Source organism: Columba livia, chromosome 8 (genome assembly GCF_036013475.1).
Source record: "Columba livia isolate bColLiv1 breed racing homer chromosome 8, bColLiv1.pat.W.v2, whole genome shotgun sequence".
NCBI classification, from domain to species: Eukaryota; Metazoa; Chordata; class Aves; order Columbiformes; family Columbidae; genus Columba; species Columba livia.
Genome location: NC_088609.1, coordinates 760,731 through 781,728, shown reverse-complemented (window position 1 = coordinate 781,728; position 20,998 = coordinate 760,731). Strand labels below are relative to the sequence as shown.

The window sequence follows — 20,998 nt, the reverse complement described above, 5'->3', positions numbered from 1 at the left end:
AGCTGAACATTTTGGATTAAAATGATGATGACCTGACTAGGCAAAAGAATAACTGGAGAAATTCACCTCTTATTTCTGAGCAGTTCCATTTCAGACAGAATTGTTGACTGCTTCCCCACATTTCTCCGTGCCGTGGTGGTGGATACAGGCAAAACATTTCTCCCCACTGCGGTTTCCTAAGGCTGGAGAACCTCCTTGGCACTCCTGTCTGCCAAAGCTGCACAAGGGGCACAACCCTGCTCTGGATCAGTGGTGCTGGGGGCTCGTCTGAGGGGATTTCAGAGTTAAAAGCTGAAAAGCTTAAAAAGATCCTCTTGACACCTGTTATGTTTATGGATCATTATGTGCAGCCTGTGGTATGCTAAGGCACAATCCCCGTTCCCCCACCAACCTATTCACCTTTCCCGGCTCCTGCCCTACGCTGACTTTCTTTCTTTCCAACACAGGCAGCTCCAATTGGTCACCACATTCCTGAACAAGTCTTACTAAAGCCTCCTAAAGAGCATTAATTTTTTCCTATCTCAACTGGAAATGCTTTTTTTGATGTAGTGCCAAATATATGCTCAGTTCTCCCGTATCGGTCCAATCGACAAGCCCTACCTCACATTAGACACTGTCGTTAGTTCCCAGCTACCTGACCTTGCTACTCGAACTGTTCGATGTAACCCCACTGACATCTCCCCAGCGCTGATGATGTTCTGGTTTTCCGTATGCCGAGCCTCCTTGCTATTGACAGCCCCTCCCGCCTCCGCCCAGCAGCACATTGCACTAGCAGGTTCTTATTCTTGCTGTGCCTGGTTGATTAATGAAAATATTAAGCGATATTGGTCCCCAGACTGTGCCTTCAGAAACTCCACTCCTAGCTCTCTCTAACCTGGTATTTCCTCTTTCAGCATCATCTGTTATTATCTCCTTTAGCCAGTTTCTACTTAATTTACAGTTCTGGGGCTAATCTTTGTCTTTTCCAGTCGAACAATTCTCCATGTAGCTCTGTGTCAGATGCTTCTCTCACAGTGCATATACATCACATCCGTTGCCATTTTCTTTGTCTAAAAAGATCAGGATAATCTAAAGAAAGATTATCAAGTTAATCTGGTAAATCTGCTTTCGGTAAACCTATTCTGTGTGTTATCCCACTTCTTCCATTTGCCATGCTCGCTGTTATTCTCCTTTCCAACAGCACTCTAATACCTTGCATGCTGCTGATGTCACACTAATGTGCCTACATTTAACTAGATCACAGGTTTTTCCTATCTTAAATACAGGAATCATGTCTGAAATTTCTCATACAACTCCTGCTTTAGCACCATCCTAAATGTCCTCCAAGTAGAAATGTAGTTCCAAATGCCAATTCCTGCAGATTACTGTGGTGCAGATCCGCTGCAACCATGTTCCTTTAATGTTACTTCTACCTCAAAAGGCATCGTTTCCATCCTTCCAAATTCACGGCATGCAGCCAGTTCTCTCCCATCCAGGGTGAGACCCATGGTCCAAACCGAACACTGAGGCACAAAGTCATCTAATCTTTGGAAAGCATCTATGGCCCCCGTAAGCCCATCCTCCCTCAAGGCAACCTGTTCTTTCCCTGGCTCTCCCCTCATTTTGGTGGCTAAAATACCCCGCTGTTTGTTTTCACTTCTTTTGCAAGTTCTACGTTGGCTTCAGTTCTCATTTCACCTCAGTGGTTTTACATCTTGGGCTTCCTATCGGTCGCCCCGTTTCCATTCCTGGAAGACTTTACCATTTTGAAATTTCAGAATTTTGTCTCAGTAAAAATACCTGCAATGGAACAAGAGCAGAAGAACATTTATTCTAAAGCATTGCCAAAATTTGTTATTGTCCTTTATATAGTATAACACATTTTTTTTGTATTTATTGACTTCAGTAGTGTCTTATATTCGAAAAGCACTGCTTCACAGACCCGGTGCAGCAGATTTAGTGAAGCCCAGCGTGCACGTCTGATAGGAAAGCAAACTTCTAACCCCTGAACAGCTGATATGGCGGGTTCTGTATGGCCCTCCCACTATGCATGTTGATTGGGTTAAAACGTAACCGTGCGAAGAGCAGCTGCAGCTGGAAATGTCCCTCCACCAAAACAGAGCTCCTGGATTGGGATTTAATCTTCCTCTGACTCCATATCAAGTTTGCAGGTCAAAAGAGGGTTTCTCTGATGGTCGCCATTGAAAGCTCACGTTCAGGACCCACCACAAAGCCCAAAGCGTGAGTTCATTTGATGACCAGGCCTTTTTATTGAAACTGCAGAAGGGATATGGTCATCCATCCCCTTCTCCATACTAATTTTGGCTTTGAAGGGCTCTGAGCTTTAAAGTGTATTGTGGGGTTTAATGGGGTTTTTCCTGCCAGAAGGAAAACCAGCTCTCTAGAATCTACACTTGCCAAACGTTCACGTACCACCACGAGGCTCCACACTCGCATAGCTCTTTCTTGGACATAACCACCCCTAGAAAGGTGCAAAGTTCTGGCGCTTTAGGGGTTTTTGGGGTGGAAATGCCTACGCAACGCACAAAGAGCCACCCCGTTGTTCCTGACGTGCGGTTAACCTCCGAAGCTACCCCATGAAGTCCCAGCTTATTTATATCAAACAACAATTTATATCAAACAACAGGTAGACCAAAAAATTTTAAGTGGTCTCAGCCACAGTAGAGATCTCGTTTCATAGAAAAACAGGTATATTTCCAACATATCTCTTCGTAATATAAAGCCAGTCTGTTCCTACTATCGGGTATCTTAGATATGCTCTGGGATGATGTATCATTTGCCATTTCTGGCCGATGTATGAAAACACCCTATTGCAGCTGTACTAGAAGGTAAAGCAGCTGTCAGAACCCTGTGCTTAAATGCATATATACCGCTGAACTCTATCACATATTGACCCCACAATTAACTATGTAACAAAGCGGGCTCTAAACCTCCATACGCTATGCGAAAGGTCAGATCACGCCTGCACAGCAAAACTGGCGTGGCTGTTGTAATTACAGAATATGTTGGACAGCTATCACGATTATCTCCTCTGGTAGATTCTATATGAGTGCTGATGTCAGAATGAAGTTACATTTGGGCACAAATAAATTATTTTGGTGCAGAATTTTCATATTCATGTTCTCTAGTACACTGGAATACCTGTGCAACTGAATTTCTTACACGGATGAGGCCTGGTTGTAACTCTTAGCACCTCACAGAAGACAAGCATCTCACCCAGGTTTCATACATAAGAACTGAAACCTGCAGGATCCATGCTTTATATGATGAGAGGATCAAGATACAGCTGCCACGTCCGAACTGAAGTCACCATCTCAGCCACACACACGTGGTCACCTCCCTCCAATATGATGTATTTCTGTAACTCATTTTAAACTAACTGAAGTCCTGCTCTGCTTGGTAGTTCAGATTATAGTTTCTCTGTGCAATACAAATTAATTAACTTACTAAACATAGCTCCAGTCTTAATTTTAAGTATCTTTCTATCAGTACACAGCTATATCCCAGGTTTGGTACCATTGAAAAGGCTATTCCTGTCTTAACATCTAGAAAACACTATTAATGTCCTGTATTCCTGGTCCTGTGGTATTCATTTGCTGCCTCACTTAACATGCATATGTTACTAAGGTGACTTATTTCTATACCTTTATTTATTCACCTGAGAATTATCTTATTTCTGTTAACAAGATGGCAAAAAACAATACAGTATCTCATGCTTTGACATTTCAGGTAAACCTTCTGTTTTCCTCATTGGCACAGAAAGCAGAATCAGATAACCACAAGGCCACATATAATAAATGGATAATATTCTTAAACTACAAAATAATGCTTAAATAATGTGACTCCTAGCAGTAACTTTTTTTCTACCGTGAATTTTGCTTTGATTCTTGTCTTCTGTTTCATTTAGAATTCCCAGCCCTTCATTATTAAATTATAGCCTACAGACTATTAAAATTTACCAATTAGAACTGACAGATACTGTTTCAAAGTGAAGAGTTAAGTGCTGATTTATTAAAGAAGTATTCACGTCCCCGCCGTTCACACACAGCACCTGCCCACCTGCTCAGAGCGGTGCTGGGCTCTGCAGAACGCCCCCCATGACCGCGGACAACGGGAGGCGTCGGTGTAACGCACTTGTCAAAGAGACAAACGCAACTCCAGGATGTGCCCAGGAAGGTGTTTCCAGATGTGAAGAACTTACACCATGCACAAGGAACTCGTATCGCCTCCTCTGAGGCGGTCTGGATAATTCTGCTCCTCAGATCAGGAGCAGAACACTCACACAGGTGCAAAGAAGGACGAGCGAGACCAGAGGGAAGAGGGCTGGAAGCCAGGTGAAGGGGGAAATAACTGCAGTCAATGGACAGTTCAACATGGGGAACACTTCAGAGAGAAAAAACATCTGTGCTACAGGTGATTGCTGGTACTGAAGCAAAAGGTATAAATTTGGGCTAGAAATTAGGAGGTTTCTAATCATAAGAGCAAAGATGCTCTGGAATGGGCTTTCAGTAAGAGCAGTGTGCAAAATAATCCAATTGCTTGTGAGATAGAGTTTCGTACAAACGTATAGGATTATATGATTTGAGCACCAGCAACAACAGGGGATTGGACTTCCTGCTTGTTTCCATTGTGAATTAACAATGCAACAATCAGGCTTTTACTTGAACTGTATTATCAATAACAAAGTGCAATTTTAGGTGGTTTGTGTATTGCTGGAGCTGACAGCCTCTTCCAAACTCCCCAACGTAAATGCCAGCAGCACAAAAGCAGCGAACAAGCTGGTGGGCTTTAAAATGTGGTTGAAGTGGAACCCATGGAAGAGGAGCGATGTGGGAAGAGGCTGAACCACAGCTCGGCCCAGGTCCGGGCTACAGCGGGCCCAGGGTTGTCCGGGGAGGCAAAGGATGGCAAGGGGTTCAACATCCAGGTGATGACTTGTACCTGTGTGGCGGCTGTGTGTGCTGGGTGACAGTGCTGCCGCCTGAACACCAGTGCGGCTTTGTACAATAGGCACGTGGTAACTCTGAAAAGGAATCGGCACCTGCATTTAGCTTCTAAATTTACAGCTGAATATCCTGAAATCCCGAGACTGACCCAGAAAGACCCTTCTAGTTCTGGCCTTATTTCTATAAGATTATTTTTAAATGTTCTCAAACCTAGTAGCAAGTAATTAAAGATATTTCAATACAATTTAACACTTGGTTGCATTAATCAACATTCCCAACTGTAGTATAATTATTATATTAAATAATAATTTGTTAATACTTTTAAAATCACCATTTCTAAGCAGAAGGTGACCCAAATCAATATCCTTCTCAGTGTGACACAGAAGGCTACACCTACCTAAACACTATGTTCAAAAGAGAGATGGCAAAGGCACCGCCTCTCTTCTTGTACAGGTTTGGAAAGTGAGACACTTTCTCATTGAGCTCACGTTGTATTTCAGCCATTCTCATGGTGACAGCAGGACGGTTAGTAGGGCTGTAGCGGTGCAACCACCTCATGGCAGTGATCAGTGTCAGTTGCCACCGTCGGTCACGACAGAGTCCAAAGTGCATTAGAGCTTCTGGCTCCTTATTGCTGTGGTCAAGCTTCGTCCCCATCCTGGTATCAAACTAGAGGAGCCAGTCTCTTTGCAGGCCTTTCCCGCACCCATAGCATTATGTTTTGCCGAGAAAATCCTTTCTGTTGCCAACCACTGTGTTTAGAGCAAATGGAAAAGCCATTTTTCTAGAGGAGAGTCACTTGTGCAGCCGGTTCCATGGAGGAGATAAAGCTTTCTCTGTTCTCAGGCGGTACTACAACCCACCACAACGCCCAGCTACAATCACAGCAGCCTTCTAGGTCAGCCAAAGCTTGGTGAAATGGTCAGCTATAAGCTTGCAGTTAATGAATTATTTTGAGAAAAGCCATTAGAACAAAAGAAAATCCATCTATAAAATCTACTTCTTATGCCAGTCATGAGGTTTGTAACTAAAACTGGCAATCCTCATACTTCACAAAATGTGCACAGAAGTAATAAATCCAGTATTAAATAATAAGTTCACTGTGCCTTTGGCTATACAATGGTTTCAGCCAGCTTTCTTTCCCGCGTCATAACCAGTCCCTGACACATATTCTTTGGATCCATAATGATGGCGGGGAGTTAAATTTAGGAAATAAAAGACGTCGTGCTTCGTGATGATACTTTTTTTTGACCAGAAAAACACCGTAAGGGAACTTGACTTGCATTTCATTGTGAGAATGTTTTCCTATCATTTCACTCAAATTATCATTCATGTACAGTATTTATTTTTAATTTAAAATTAAAACACTGAATAATTAAGTACCATAGAGAATACTAATGTGTGGAACAAAGTGGGACAAATAGACTCTGTCTACAGGATTTCTATGATCCTCTCTCCATTAACATAAGCATGAGTTCTACTGGGTATTTACATATTAGATTTGGCAAGCAATAATACAATGAGAAGCAATTTCTGCATTAATACTTTTTCTTTCAAATAAGACAAGTTCCTGAACTTGTCAAACATAAATGCAAAATTATGAAAAACAATCTCAAGAAAAAAGTCTCGTTATTAAAATGCATGGCAACTAATTATTGATCTGATGCTATTCTGCATAAAGAAGACATGCTTGACTAAACAGAAATATTTTTAAAACATTAATATACATGTGTTTATTTTACTGAGTCTAAATTGGAAGTGGTAGATTATTCTTATTGTCTAACGAATTAGGAAGTGTGACAATACCGCTGTACAGCACTGATGTATGATATCTTCCTCCTTATTAATTTCTGTCAAATTAAAACTAAAACACTACTGGAAACCTTGAACAGCCATAATATGAAAATCAGATGTGAATTGCTATTAGAAAAGCCGCAGTACCTTGGATTGCTGCAGGCAAACACACAAGATACAACACCAAACGCTGTCTCTGGACACGCAAGGAGGCGACGTCTCCTTGGGACGCGCGGGCAGCCGGAGCCGAGCCCCGTCAGACGGGGTGGGAACGCGGGGAGATGGGAAGCCCTGGTGCCGCTGGGCTCCCCTCCTTCGGCCTTCACTTGACACAAAAACCCACGTGAAATTCAGCTCGCTGTGGATTTGCCAACGCGCCATTGCACTCTGATGGCAGATTCATCATTTCTGAACTTATTTCAACTGAATTCCACGGCCAAGATATTCTGTAAATTTACACCTCCCCAAAATGACCTTTACACTGTATTTATTTTACAAAATATAACTGGTAACATTTTTCCATTCCAACAAGCTTCAGGACACATAGATCTTGATACTACTTTGGAATTACTACGGTGTGGAGTGCTCCGTAAATAATCAGTGACATGTAGCTCACTCACTGTACAATTCTGAAGAGCATAGTGCTGAAGACTGTTCATTTTTAAGGCATTTTGTACAAGTCAAAATTAACCTTTATGGAAGGTATGAGCTCATTTTGATGAACACCTAAATCAGCCATACTAATCTAACTCGGATAATCACAAGAATATATTGTGACAACAGCAACGTACCTGCCACACAATGTGACGTCCCCACGGGACGTGCCGTGACAGAACAACTCATCTCCAGAGCCTGAACAGCCCCAAAGTTCCTCGATGACTCCCCTACAAGCAGACTGACACCCCTGCTCACAGCAGCCTTCACACGGTTCTCTTCAGTTTGGCAAAGCAGCAAACGGTGCTTCCACAGCTGAAAGTTTTGGTAAGTTTGTACCCGCTGGAGAACACACAACGCACCGCAATGGTATGTGATGCACCCAGAGCCATCAATCGAGTAGTTAAACAAATTCCCCAAAAGTCCTCTCTTCCAGAGAACACTAACACACCAAAAAATTGCCTGCGTGTAGGTATTATATCTGAAATTGCATTATTGCATTGCTGACAAATTTCAGCATTCAGACTCCTGTACCCCACCAGTGTCAGGAAGAGCCGGTTACCGCTGGGAGCCTTTGTTGTCTAACATTGCTGGACACAAACAGGACAGTTAGGACCATTAGTTCTTCCAGAAGGTAAAACATATTCCTAGTTATGCTGGTGATTCAGGGGCCGGAGAAGACAAGTAACATCTTCTGTCTCCACGGGCACTTGCCTTCCCAGCCCTCCCTTTGTCAGCACACAGCGCTGCTCTGGAGAACATCAGCAACGAGAACCCTAAAGAACACATAGTTTATGCGACCCATTAACTCTTGTTTAACATCTCTCTTGGCAAGGTATGTGTGGTTCTAGGCCCGGCTCGTCTTTGCCCGCACGCCGTGCCCTGTTCTGTGGTGCCGTCTCTGTGGGCGCTGGGTGTGCGATGCTGTGCCGCTGGGACCCGCTGCTCCTCGCCAAGGCTCCTGCGGCCACAGGCTCTGCTGGCGGGGAAAACCACCCGATTGCACTTGCTGTTCTTCTACTGAGGTGTGTCATTGCTTTTGTAGTCATTGATCTGCTTTCGGAGCTGTTGGAACCACACATCTCCTTCCATGAAAACGTCCAAGAGGGGGATTTCTGCAGGAATGAAAAACCCCAAACCAGTTCTCTGACAAGCTTCCCCCCAGCCATGCTTTGCACAAGGAATTATTCATATGAACATGCTACCAGTCAAGACTGGAAGAAGCAATAGTTGCTCACTACACAGCCTGTGAAAAGGGATGTTCAGAGGTCTAAACCAGCAACTTTGCAGGCTGGAGCCTGCAGGCTGTCTCCGGGACCGGTATCTCTGCTCTCCGACAGCGAATGTCTGCTGGAGTACAGGCGAGAAGGCACTGCAGTGATTTTATTTGGGTGAAGTCACTTTGCCATGTCAAGCATAAAATCAGATTTCCCTGAAAACTGCTCACTAGATCTATTTTCTTTCTGATTATTTTAGCAATAGTCTCGGTGCAGTAAGAAACACCAGCCATCTTGAAGGGAAATGTTTAATTTCATTTACCCAACAGGAGTATATTAAAATTTTCCCCTGTTTACTCAGTAGAATATAGTTTTTGTTTTGCAAAATACAGCTAATTCAAGCTACATCAAAACTCCCTTACAAATAAGAATAACACCAAGTAATCAGCAAAGGAGGAAGGAGGCCTGATGCAAACACCCCACCCCAGGCCTTGGGGTTTGGGTAAACAGTTGCCCAAACTCGTCCTGTTTCCTCTCTCCCCTGTACAGTTCTCCTTTCATCTTTATTCCCTGCTGCTGCTGGGTGAGAAAAGCAAGGTTTTGATTTGTGTTGTGGTGGTACATAGAGCTCATCTCATAAACGGACCCCACTGCACTGTGTTATATAAACCTCGCGGTAACACAACGTTATTTCTACCAGTGAACACAGTTAAAACTTTAACAATTGGTCTCACATTGATCTGCTCCTTCATCTCAGCCTTTCCCATCACTGAAGATCGACTGGGATATAAATATGCAAAAGCAGAAATAAAGATTTTTAATAGGTCAGATGTCTATGAATTAGTGCAGCTTGGAGGAGGTCAATAGAGCTGCACTGATTTACAACAGCTGGATATGCTTCTCCCATGGCATACTGGCCCCATTTGCATATTTGGGAAGAAAACTACAACCAAAAAAATCCTCAATACTTTTATAATGTTTTGCATAAATCCCCAATAGCAGCAGCTCGATAAATATTTTGAACCTCTACTGTAAGAATATAATGAATTGTGGGAATTATGGTGTTCTTTTGATGTAGTAAGTTGAGAGTTCTTAGTGAATCAACTTTATAATGAATTCTTTCAGATATTGATGAAAATGGTTCTCTTACTAAGGAACTTAGCTTGATTTTGAAATTAATGTGGTAATTTAAAACTACTTTGGTAAAGAAGGTTTAATGACAGCTGAAACCTGCAAGGGACAAAAGACGGAGGCTGGATGAATGAAGCGTTTGCTGCTCGTGCTCTCTGGTTTGGCTGATGGCTGACGGGAGCACTGTTCACAGGACTGTTCGTTACTACCCCATAACAAATTGTTCAAGTCCAGCTCCTCATGTGGTGGAGACCCTACGTGAACACTCCCGTGTAAACTCCAGCTGCACTGAAACCGGGGGCACAGCTCCATTATCTCCCACAGTCTCAGCTTGCTGCTCACCTTCATAAACTACCTTTAATGGCAAAAACTGAGCAACAGAAACGACCATAAACTGGGGACCAGCAGTTCTCTGTCATCCTATATCCTGGAGCCGCACAAAACTGCAGTATTCACACTTAATGCCTAAAAGTATCATCCTTTGGGGCACATTCCTGATATGATGTAAGAGATGAGGACAAGCAAAGGACTATTTTCAGAGGCGTCGATTTGATCATCATAGAAAAACTGTTCACATGACCCACAACAGCCTAATCTTATTTTCTCAACGCATTAGGAAATGATTCATTATCTAATCTTATTTACATCATGGCCATCCAAGCCAGTCTCTTACTCTTTTTTTAATCCCTAAATCCCAGCTAAATGGATTACGCCAGTACAATTTGTGTTTGGAAATCCTACCTCAGATTGCCTTCTGGGCAGAACTAAATACCGTCGTATGTATTCAGTCTGAACCCTGGAGACAAGTCCTCATCTGGGGTAAATGGGCACTGCTTGTTCAGATGTACACTGAGGTGCATCCATTCTTCAAGTTTACGTTTGTTGAAATATTGGCTGGTATTTCAGGCAGAGATAACTTCAGGACTTCTCAGGAATTTTCTATCTTGAATGTGGTAAAGTGTCATGTTGCATCAGTTGGTCCATAACTATTAAATATCTGTAACTATTAAATATGCATCAAAAATGCTCTCAATGACACCATGTTGGTATCCAGGCCCAAACACATAAAGCCAGCGTGTGCAGTCTGAACACTGCAAGTGAGCAGAGGAAGAACTCGGGTGGACAGGACAAGGCTCTACAGGTGCATCTTTCCTAATTTTTAAGTGACCAAATTATCCAGACACCCTGGAACATTTCAAGCCAAACAGCATATTTTTTCCTGAAAATCTTTGTAGTAGATTTGTTCTCAAAGGAGAGGGGATATTTTTCAGGATACGCTGTCTAGTTGCAATATAAATCTGGAAATTCTGGCCCACCATTCTAGCCCTTGTCAATCCTCTTTGTACCACTCTGGCTGCACTGGTGTCCAGGGCTTCCCGAGAGATCGGGATGTCACCTCTTCCTCACCGATAGCTGCGGAAGGTAAACTCGCTTAACGACGTGTGGCTGCCCCAGAAACCACCTCTGTCCTCCCTCCAGCTTATTGAAAACCAGTAACAGCTAATGACCAAACTCCAGGATTTGGTCATTAATAAGTTTAGTTGCTGCAAAAGATAATTGCTCCTGCTTCTGGGAAAATGGGATTAAGACGGGCTTGTCATCTGAGACCTTTATTTTGTTAGACGGTCTCTGTGCCCGCGGTATCCAGAGTGTTCAGCATTTACTGAGGACCTGTCATCAATGAGAAACTGAGGCAGAGATAAATTACGTGACTTGGCCTGAAACTGAACTCAGGTGAACTCAAACTGAACTCAAATTTCCCAAGTCCCAACCTGACCCCCTAACTACTGGAATCATCTGTCACTAACAGAAGAGGAAATCTAGAAGAAAATGATATGCTATATCCATCCTGCCCTATATTTATCTACTATGATATTTAATTCTGTTGCTGTACTCTGTTATTAAAAATGTACAAGACACTGATCCAAAGTGTCTTGATTTATGATAAGGTTCATAATTCTCAGTTTGTCTAAATATAACGTTGCATGAAATCCTAGGAAGACTGTATGACAAAATATTTGAGGGGAAAAAATAATCTTAGCTTTTTCCAGGAAAAAAGGTTCATCCACATATGCATTGGTGGTTTGGGAGATGGGTGGTTGGTTGGTTGGTGGTTTGGGAGGCGGGTGGTTGGTTGGTTGGTTGGTGGTTTGGGAGGTGGGTGGTTGGTCAGTTGTTACGGGGGTATTTTCTTTCTCTTTTTTTCAGGAAAAAGATAAGTTTGTGTCTCTGAGAATATCAGAGCAGCAATTTAGTCAGGATTTGTAACATTCACACATTCACTATGTCCCTACTGTGCTATTCTCAGACTGGCTCTTTTAAGATTTTTCTCTATATTTATTAAATAATACAAATGACCTTAAAATAGGTCAGCTCATTGAAACTGTGAAGGATACAGGTGTTTATAGAATAGCTTTGGTAGTGCTAATGGAAATCTGAAGGAAATATTAAACATAAAGCAGAAGAGAAAAGGACAGATTCCAACAAAATTATCCAGGTTTTCAAGAAAGATGTCACTGATTAGTGCCAGTATCTTCACTTCATATTGCAACGTCCTCCTCTGCTTTCCTCTTCACAGAAAACGACTATACATGCAATTAAAATGCTGATATTAATAAAGAAATGTACTAAAGCTGAAAACAGATGGGTTGGTGATGAAGCAGTTAACACGGGAGAGGACGAAGCCCTGGCTGAGTCTGACGGATCCAGCTCCCGCACTCCGCTCAACGGGCAGCAACAGCGAAGGAGGTTGCTGAGATGCTCGTATACATTAAGAAAGAGATATATCTGTAACAAAGCCAATAAAAGTACATTTTTACTTTATAAGACCCTGTGGTGGAAGACCAAATTTAGAATATAATGTCCAATTTTGGCCATAAGACTGGAAGACAGATGTAGATAAAATGGAGAAAGTACAGCAGAGGGCAACCAAAATGATTAATGTACTGGAGAAGCCTAACACAGAAGCTGAGAGAATGATGAAATGGGAATTATTTAGCCTCAAGGAAAGGTGATTAGGAGGTGAACTGACTGAAATATTTAAACTACCTGTGGGTTATTACAAAATTAAGCTTGAAGATCAATTTGAAGTTTCTTGACAGACCAGATATAAGGGATGCAGGACTAAACACACTGTTCTCACAGGTCGCTCTGGTACACAAGGCAGCGGTGTGAGACGCCTGCGTTTGGAAACTGCAAGAGAGTCTTTGTGCTACAACACATTGGGTACGCAGAGTCCGAATGTCCTGACACAACCGGTGGGAGCTGGAGGAGCCTTTTTGGCAGCCTCTGAGCTCCGAGATGGATGCTGGAGTCTGTGAGCACAGAGGAAACAAAGGAACCGGCAGAGAAACGGGGTCAGGTTTTAGACCAAGGAGATGGCACCGAAGACAAGATTTAAGTGCCCAGGGTAAAGCGAGAGAGATGATGAGGAAAGGTAAAGAGTTCAAGCTCACTCGTAGTCATTCGGGAATCTGGGAGTTAAGCAAAAATTTTTGATGAACAAACAGTTCAGTTTGTCACTGATGGATGGAGGCTCCGAATCCGCACTGAGAGAGTCTTGACATGGTGCTTAAACTATGCAGACTAAGAGAAATAAACCCTGCCTGAACAAAGCAAGGAAGAGGATACAGCGGCTATTAACGGTGAAATATGATGTTGTTAATTAGCAAATGCTAATTGTAGGACTGAATATATAGTGGAACGGAAACATCGAATCTCAGGTGAAAGTAGGTGATAGCAAAATACTATTAATCTGCAAAGGTATAATGAGGAAAACACAGTAAGATAAAATGGAAAGGCTGATTGTTCCTTCCAGCAAGGAAACGCTATTATCAATACAAAAAAATTACATGGGGCCTATTTTTTTTTAAACCAAAACAAATTTTATACAGTATGTGTACTGCTTGAATTACATTTTTGCATTAAGAAGCCTAAAGAGGAACAATATTAACTTTCAAAAATAATATAGACTTGAGTAAACCATGGAAATCCAGTAAAGGAGGAAAAAGCCTGTAGAAAAGTGATAGATTGCACAGCAATGACATCAGCAGGGCGGAAATGGGAAGTGGGACACGGAAGGAAGGAACAGAGTTGTGCGTGTAACTAGAGAGTTGTGTATAACTAGAGAGTTGTGTGTGTAACTAGAGAGTTGTGTGTGTAACTAGAGAGTTGTGTGTGTAACTAGAGAGTTGTGTATAACTAGAGAGTTGTGTGTGTAACTGGATGCCCAGAACAGAACATGGATATGGAGACGGATCTGCAGATGGCAAAAAAGAAAAGTATGAAACAAGATGATCAAGTTTTACACTTTTAAAACTACTTCAGCATTAATTGGGAAAAATTAACAGTAAAAACATACTTTCTGATGAACTCGCTCTCTTTCAGAGCCTATCGGGTTTAGTACCGCCTGCTCGAGATGCAAGAGGATCATGATTCTCCTGGACATTGTTTCAAAAATTGACCCAGGCTGATCAATACAATACAATTGCTGCACAATTAGAATTCAGTGATCACACCGTCAGATCTGAAATATTTGTGAGGACAATGCGGTAGCATCATGTAGCGCTCTTACTACAGTCAGACCTCCAAAGAACATAGGAGAAATTTTAAAAAGTGTCTTGAATAAGGCATTTGACAGAAAAGATGTTATGGTGTACTCGTAAATATTTAAGAAGAGATAAAGATGATAAAATCCAAACTCGTTCCATCAGAGCCCATCAGATTGCAGCTGAAGAGTTTGGAAGCTGAATTCTGTTTTCTTGAAGCATAAAATCACAGACAAACAGGAGCAGCCACGGGCACTGGGACAACACGAACACGTGTCTGCAGCAGATCCAACCTACCGAATCATTTCTAAGGTAACATAGAATGGTTTGATTTTACTGGGTGGCAACATAAACTGAATGTGAAGAGAATTGCAGATATTGGGACTGTTTCTGTTAAAAAAAACGGTTATGATAGAAGTCAAAAACAGTTTAAAAGCCCTACTCAGTTCTTTGGGACTATGTTTGTCCTTCCCTAAGCACAAAGAAGACACAACGAGACTGAACGATTACAAATTCAACAACATTAAGCACTAATATTGCACGTATGTGTGTCTTTGTACAACGTGTATACATTTAGAAACACTTTGGGTCTTGTTGTGAAAACATTATTATTATGAACTTAAATATGTCGAGACAGAAAAAAATGATTCCTGTCTTTACTTTTGCCTTCCTATCGGAGAAGAAGGATGGTGATCTGCCTTCTATTAATAGCTCCAGAAAAATGGCAGTGCATTTCTGCTCACACTGACAGGGAAGGGCTCGATGCTTGACAACATGGGGGCTGCCAATGTGCTCTGAGTCAGGCTCGGGCTGGTCTCATAAAGCTGGCCGTCCAAGTGCAAAATAGAAAATGGGGCCTTGGCAACATCGTGTAAGGAGAGGCTGAAAATTATTTTACGTATTTTGTCAAAAATGTAGGCTGAATGTGCTAGATATCTGCAAACAATGGAGGGTAACGATGGGGCTTTTCAGACACAAAAAGACTCAGGGGTGGGCAGCCCCTGGGGAGTGTTTCACAGGACCAAAGGTGAGTGAAGTGCTGATTCAGCAGCAGCTCTGTGCTCCGCTGCCCGTGGCTCTGTGCCTGCTGAGGAGCAGCGCGGGGGGTCAGCGCCCGAGGCCCCGCACACGGTGCCCCTTGCGGCCGGCAGGGTCTGCGAGCCGCTCACGGGGGCCGAGAGCAGCGGGGAGGAGGGCCCGTGGTGTCCGGGCCGAGGGGGATTGGTGGTGCGTGTCAGGCTGCAGAAGCCACCTCACCCTCAGTTCTCACACCCGTGACACGGGCTGGCCCGTGATGTGGCACCACTGCTGGGCTGGGAGGTCCTGCGGGGGGCCAAGAGAACACGCTGTGGCTGGTTAATGAGGTTTTGGGATCCTCTTCCCTCCTATTCCATTAACCTATAGCGTGATGAGAAGGACACCAGCTAAACACTCTGTGCCTCAGTTTCCGGCTTGCAAACGAGAATAGTAAAGCATTCCTATCGTGTAAAGTAGGATAACCCTCATCATTACAGCCTAGAGCATGCTTTGATATCCCAAGTAGGTAAATACAGCTGAACGGCGCAGTATTATCAAACTTACACGTGGCAAGGAAGAACTGTGGCTGTCCCAAGGCCCCAGCCCCTTCCTGCTGCCTTTCTCTGCTCAGGGTGCCCAGACACACAAGGACACGGCGCGGCGGTGGCAGCTCGGGGAGGGCCAGTGGGTACTCTAGTGCGGCTTTGTCACTTTAATAAGCTGCTGCTCCTGCAAAAATGGCTGCAGTCTCTAAACTTAACCCCTGAGAACTTCAATTATTTTATCTACCAATCTTCTGGATTACTGACACCCTCCAAGGGAAAAGCTGTTGTCTTAGATTAGCCAAAGCAGCTACAATGCTGTCTTCCTTAGAGACGGAGATGACTTAGCTGTTTTATCCTTGGAAAATCTATATAATCCGAAGATTAATCCAGAAGACCCTGATCTCTTTGCAGCAAAAGGACACTCCTAACAAACTGCTTTCTCTCTAGCAAAGCTCGCTCTTCACTTCCTCTTTCAGCCTAGAGTAGAAAGAGCTGTAATTGTCCTAATAAAAGCATTTTAGCATCACGGATAGCAACTGTCATAATATAATTTCTTGCCTAGACAAAATTTACCCAGAGAGTGAAATGGTTCCTGCATTCCTCACTCTGAAAAGAGAGTTAATTGCTGTTAGTTAAACGAAAGCACTGGGGAGACTAGATGAACAGCTTTCTCCTGGATCTCCTACAGGTATCTTAGGCTACAAAATACATGGTGCTGTATGTGTGTTGACTTGAAAATCATTGTGGGATACGAAATAATGCACATCGCCTCTCTGAGCTGCTTCATTAGCCAGATTTACCTCCAAGGTTCCTGTTCCAGGCAAGTGTGCGGGTCTTGCATACAAAGGATCAGCCTCGGCTCGCTGCAGCGCCAGCCGCGGCTTTTGTCCGCCCGCGAGCGGGAACGGGGAGGGCACAAAACAGAAACAAACCGTCCCTGCAGAAGCAGCCGGTCAAATTAGCAGGGCACTTCAAACACAAAGATCTGCAAATTCTCACTTTTGCTCCATTTTAGAGACAGAGCAGGAAAACCTCTTTTAGCAACACAACAGAGTCCTTGACATACCGCTTTTAAAATAACTAATCAATCAATCTCTCTCTGCCCTTGTCCATCTTGTAAGAGAAAAGATTGAATGCAGTTTGAAAAGGAATGGCCAAGAATTGTGCGACAGAGCAGAAGCCAGATCTAAAACAAGCGGTGAAAGCTGAAGATGTCCCTGTCCCCTGAACCAGGTGGCCAGGGCGGCCGGGTCCCAGTGCGGGAGCTCAGGGGTGGCTCAGGGCTCACCACAGGCACAGTCACCTGGCCACCCCACCTGCTCCTACCAGTGACTGGGGGACACCGTGGAGTGCGACCTTTCCAAATGCACGTAAAATACTGCGGATCATCTCTTGTCCCGAGGGCATGTGTAGCATGAAGCTGAAGGCGGGCTCGCGGTTGGCAGGAACTGTGTGGGGCTTTCTGTTTACATTTATTTGTGTACAGACACCGGCTTGTTTGCTGCTTTTGCTAAATTACTGCCCTCTGCATTTTCTTCGTTTTACATGCACTGCAGTTAAATGACTTTTTCTGATAAATATGGAAACTTGATGACTAGAAAAAATCCTTCCATGTCAATTCTGCAGTTCATATTCATGCTGAGATTGTATCTAATTTTGAAAATCTTCACACTTGTGCCCTGCCATCATGTGTAATCTTTTATGCATGGCTACCTCCACTGCTGCCGAAGCAGTTGCTATGCGACAGATGAACCTGCTCCGTGGGGCCCTGACATTAGTAAAAGCAAATTGACCACAGGAGCACTAATCTAGCATGAAAAGCAGTTGGTGCCGTGCATTTCCTGGAGAAGGATTACCTAATCAACAAGCAAAACCTCCTTTTAAACGTGAGCTGAATTACCTGGCTCTGGATTTCCCTGTTTCACACCTTTTTGGTCCAGCAGATCACCCTGAGGAGTGAGGTCTGTGCGGTGCACTGCTCAGGAAGCACGGGCTCACCCCGGATCGGATTCTTCGGCTCTCACCCTGACCTGCTTGCAAATTTGTCATCGGGCTGATAGCTGCTGCAACTTGTTTCTTCAAGGCTGCCAAAAACCGGTAACGAAGACAAATAATGACAAAAGGTGGTCAGAAAACAGTGAATGTCACCCTCTTATCACCTCGCTGAGGAGCTATATGAACTCCAAGTGCCAAAGAAGGGTTAGATGTGAAAGTGGTCACCTAATTCGCATGGAAACCGGGGTATCGTGCCTTCCGCTCAGAAAGCAGCACAGCACACCGCTGCACTGCGCGGAGACAGTGATCTCAGGGGAATTACACTTTGCCAGCCAGATCACTACTAACATCATTATTAGTGATTTAACCCTGCAAGCACTGGGCAATTTTCTTTGAATCCATCACCAACCATATGATTATATTAGAGAAAATGAGTCCTGACTCACAAAAAGGTTCATCTGACCTCTACCCTGGATGTTTCTGAGCAGGATGAGGCTGATAATCAACTGTTTCCTCCTAGAGGTAGAACGGCTTTTTAACCCTTATCTTGTCACAGGTAAACAGAGTTGATGGAAAAAAGTGACTTCAAAAGCCCCTTCTGAAGCAGCAAAGGTTTTATAATGTGAAGCATTTTCGGGAGAATTACAGGTGCTCCAGTGCTGGAGAATCCAAATGTGCCCAGTCGAGGGTGTCTGCAACTTCACTACGTGCCAGCGAGACTCGATTTATTGCATAAAAGACAGGTTCCCCTGCCCTCTTCTGTTGTGGCGCACCAGAAAGAGATCTACCCATCCAGCCTGCAGTGCTGCACGTCAGAATGCTTTGCACCCCGACACTACAGAAACGGCATCTCGGGTCCCAGACCTCAGCGTACGGCATTCAAGGCTAGAGCCAGACCTTGGCTGCACTGTGACTACAGCCCGGTTCGTGCCAATGGCCCAACGCGCTCAGCTCTCAGCGGGGATAAGGTGGCTCGAATTTCTCGGGAGGTGTTTGGAGCAGGGCGGGATGAGAATTCGATGACATCTTCATGGGGATAATACTGAAAACTGATGCATCGTAAGGCTTAATAAAGGAACTCAGATAGGAAAACAGAAGTTGCTTCTTACAAAACCTTAATCTCTTCCTTAACTCTTCGTTTGCCTCAGCTTCTGAATGTGATAGCAACTTCAAGAGAACTTGCTGTCTTTAAAATAATTGTTTCGTTTAGCTCATCAAATGAGTTTTATTTCTGGTGCTGCTGCTGTTTATGACTAAACCCTTGTTAAAGCGTGCGGTACAGGGGTTACTGACTGTTCGCTGAGGGACTTGGTGGTACAACTTCCATTAACCTTAATAGGATCTACACAGCTAAATCCCCACCCTGAATATTTAACCTCCACTGTCTCTGGCTCTTCTGCTCTGTATAAATTGCCTTGAAGAGCAAAATAAACAAATGCATATATATGTTGCCCTTGGCATAGTGCTTGAGCATATGCAGCATATATGCAGCATATATTCACGCTAATCTCAGATGGGTCCTGCCCCCAGCCTGATCATTGCCCCCTGCACATCAGCGCAAGAGTGGCTCACCTTGCGAGCCTTGCCCTACACATGTGTACAAAGTGCTTCCTATCAGCTAAGTGTCAGTTCTTTGCAATTTTGTGTCAACAGCGTTTTGTGCACTGTTATCTACTGCCCCAGCTATGATGTCCCATGCTTGAGAACTTCTGTTCAGACTCATCACAATTGAACCAAGACCAGAGGCAGGACCGGTGAGAACCTGGAGTAAGGCTTCAGTTCATACTCGCACAGGAGCTATTTTGTTCATACTGAACCAGCGGTCTAGCACAGATTATGTCTAGCAACATTATGCATTGGATAAGTTCAATGAACCTTCTAGAATTTCACACTGTGCTTTTTGCCACATACATTGACTATGAAGCAACCTCTGTGCCATAGAACCACCATCTGGTGACTGGAACATGGTCTGCAAAACACCCCGTAGTTCTCAGCAAATGTTCACTTCCCGTGTCCCGGCTCCACAGCCTCACCATGTGCTGTACATCAGTTGCCACCTCAGAGTTCTCGCCCAGAAGTGGCTGCACAACAGTAGGTGGTAAATACTGTAGTTGTCTCCTACGTGTGCAGACACATGTTTAAAAGGCAGGACCCCTATTTACCCTCTCAGGCGCCAGCTGGTGTAAATCAGCCACTGGCTCCAATTGGCCTCTTGTAACTGGAACACGAGAAATGTGGATTCTCTTTCTGGCTTTGTCTCCTGCCCACTCTCCAACCACAACTGTGTCATTTCACTTCTCCATGCCTGCTGGTTAAAACATGTCCCTTATCGACAAGATACTGATGTTCCTTCTAGGCTGCATTGATGTACTCATAAAACATGTTTAAAAAGAGCTAGGTGTTATTTGTGGTTAGTTGAAAAAAGACAGATGAACATGTTAGACCTCAGTACCCAAGCCAGGAGACCCTGTGAATTCTTGGCCTCAAGGAATTTTCTGAGCATCCTGACACTTCCTGGGGACACGGATTTACTCAGGAAACGTGACATCTCTGCACAGCTCTTACCTCCAATGGACTATTTCCTCCAGCAAAGGTCCCGGTGCAGGGTACGTGACTGGAAGGTCAGTAAATCCATGCAGCTTCAGTTGTCGGCCATTGCATCCTTTAACTTCCTTACGAAGGCACCAAACACCTGCTAAGAACCAGATTCAATACTCTCAATGTAAAGCCACTGTGAAACTGCTCCTCCGCCAATTAGAGCTCCTACTGTTTTCATGATGAGTTTAAGTACATTTGGTTTTGCCCCAGGTTTAACTAGTTCCCTTTCTCCCTTCTTCATCCCTTCCTCCCACAGAATGCGTGCACACAATTCGGCACATATCCTTATAAAGAGAGAAATTATATCTGTTCAGTCTTGACTTGAGTAGAAGCTTTTAGGACGTGCTACGACCCAAGGAGAAGGGCTGTCCCGCCTGGCCGCCATGGGAGCCAGCTCCGGTTCCAGAAAGGCACCAAGGTGCTTCCGCACAGCGTTCCGCCTGAGAAACAAAGCACCGGTGCATTGCAGGGCGCCCCAGCTGCGGCTCAGGGCTGCACCCGTGCTGCTGCTTCCACACCTGAGGGCACCATCTGGACGGGACGTACTGGCCGGG

General features: G+C 44.0%; 1 long non-coding RNA gene across 1 annotated transcript in view; it reads right to left on the bottom strand.

Moving 5' to 3' along the window:
• LOC110365621 (uncharacterized) overlaps positions 1–20,998 on the bottom strand; it is a 128,948-nt gene that overhangs the window by 2,415 nt on the left and 105,535 nt on the right. Inside the window, exons 3-5 of the long non-coding RNA XR_010474188.1 lie at positions 20,412–20,541; positions 17,752–17,935; positions 67–8,509 (exon numbers count right to left, since the gene is read on the bottom strand). This is a non-coding gene — a long non-coding RNA (uncharacterized LOC110365621). The remainder of the gene's footprint in view (positions 1–66; positions 8,510–17,751; positions 17,936–20,411; positions 20,542–20,998) is intronic.